Raw genomic sequence first — 2522 nt, 5'->3', positions numbered from 1 at the left:
TAAATGACTCATCAATCAGTTAGAGAAGTCACAGTGAATCCACAGGATGGAACACAGTGCTCCTTCTAAAAATCACCATATCAAAGAATGTGCGGATACAGGGAAGAGTCTCAAGATACATTTGATGTGAAAGGAGAGGTCAGAAAACAATCGTATGCGGTGTGCGGACACTTTTGTGTTAGATTGTTAAATATGCCTGATTAGTGCCAGGAGAGGTTATTAGAGTTTTTCTCCTATACTGTACACCAATTTTACAACGACTATATAGTCACTTTTGTCAGAAAACAATCTAATGAATATTTTGTGCAAGTAACATGTCAAAATACACTAATTAACAACAGAAGTGTCCAATTTGAGACCAAAAACGGCACTCTGAAACTGTTTTCTGCTCTTTAATGTGCTTATGCTGCCACCTGGTGGATAAATGGAAGAATGCTTCATGAAGGTCAACTAATTGATAAGATCCAAGTGTGCTGCTTACATATTGAGGAAAATATTATGTATAACTTTCATTTTAAAGATTAACTCACACTCATCATGGAAAATTTCAAAAATCCAAAAAAGTAGAGAGAAAGGAAAAAATTATCCATAATTTCACTTTAAACGGACTCAAATTTATGCGTTCCAGGCAGGACAGATACACTGATCGGGGTGCAGTAATTCTCACACTATAAAGTCAGCTTTTCTGCAACTTGGGTGCTAACTTTGGACTTGGTTCTGACACTTGACTCCTCCTTTGTTTTCCTATAATCAAGTTTCCTTATTTGTAAAAATATCTAGTAGATTGTTCCAAATCTTGGTTGCATTAAGTTCTTTTTTTTCTTATTATAACAAAATACATTCCAATAAATATCATATACATATATTTGTATTTATATATATATTTGTATGTATCTATATACAGGCATACGTCAGACATATTGTGGGCTTGGTTGCAGACCACTCAAATAAAGCAAATATTGCACTACCGGAGTCACACAATTTACTTTTGGTGTCCAGTGCACATAAAAGTGTGACTACACTAAACTGTACCCTATATGGTGTAAAATAGCATTATGTCTAAAAAATGCCCAGAGCTTAATGAGAAATATTTTATTGCAAACTAAAAATACAACTGCATCCAGTGACAAATCCCACTACTGGATATCTACCCAAAGGAAAGAAATCACTGTCTCATCCTTGCACTGGGATGTGTATTCCAGCACTATGCCAACGTGGGTAAATCTTGAAATCATAATGGTGAGTGAATAATAGATGTACATTTATGCGACAATTATTTTGAAACTCAGGACAATGCTATGTTGTTTATGGAACATATGCTTCAAGTTAAGGTGTGAGAGCAAGGATCAGAAGGATAAACACCACCTTAGGGGTTACTTTGAGGATAGAATGACAGGCAATAATTGGATGGAGAGACCCTCGAAATCTATCTGTAAACTGTTTTTTTTTAAATATATGAATCAAAGAAGGTGATAATTAGCGTATATGAAATTTGATTAGTGTATAATTGGGGCATTAGGGTATTTTTCTCAGTATATAGGAAATCTTCTATAGTTTAAATATAGTTACAACAGCCTAAATGACTCTTTTCAATCAGTTAGAGAAGTCACAGTGAATCCACAGGATGGAACACAGTGCTCCTTCTAAAAATCACCATATCAAAAAATGTGGAGATACAGGGAAAAGGCTGAAGATGCATTTGATGTGAAAGGAGAGGTCAGAAAACAATCGTATGGGGTGTGTGGACACATTTGGGTTACATCGTTAAATATGCCTGATTAGTGCCAGCAGAGGTTATTAGAGTTTATTCCAATACTGCACACCAATTTTACAAAGACTATATAGTCACTTCCGTCAGAAAACAATCTAATATTTTGCGCAAGTAACATGTCAAAATACAATGAGTAATTAACAGCAGCAGTGTTCCATTTGAGAGCAAATACTGCAGTCTGAAAGTGATTTCTGCTATTTGATGTACTTATGCTGCCACCTTGTGGAAGAATGGAAGAATGCTTTATGAAGGTAAAGTCATTGATGAAATCCAAGTGTGCTGCTTACATACTGAGGAAAATGTTATTTATAACTTTTATTTTAAAGATTAACTCACACTCATCATAGAGAATTTCCAAAATACAAAAAAGTACAGAGAATGGAATTAAATACCCATAATTTCAGTTTACTACTGACTCTAATTTATGCGTTCCGAGGAAGGAGAAATATAATGATCAGGGTACAGTAGTTCTCTCAGTGTAAAGTCAGCTCTTCTGCACCTTGGGTGCTACCTTTGGACTTGGTTCCGACACTTGACTCCTCCTTTGTTTACCTATAGTCAAGTTTCCTTATTTCTAACAATATCTGGTAGTTTGTTCTAAAGTCTCAAATGGTTTATATTTTTTTACTGAATATGATAAAATACATTGCAATAAACATCATTTATATGTGTCTATATATGTGTGTTTGTGTGTGTGTGTGTATGTCTGTGTGTGTGTGGGTGTGTGCATATATCTCATGGCATACCTCAG

The sequence above is a fragment of the Microcebus murinus genome, chromosome X (assembly GCF_040939455.1).
Source record: "Microcebus murinus isolate Inina chromosome X, M.murinus_Inina_mat1.0, whole genome shotgun sequence".
Classification (NCBI taxonomy): Eukaryota; Metazoa; Chordata; class Mammalia; order Primates; family Cheirogaleidae; genus Microcebus; species Microcebus murinus.
The sequence above is the reverse complement of the archived record's forward strand: the minus strand, read 5'-3'. Positions refer to the sequence as shown.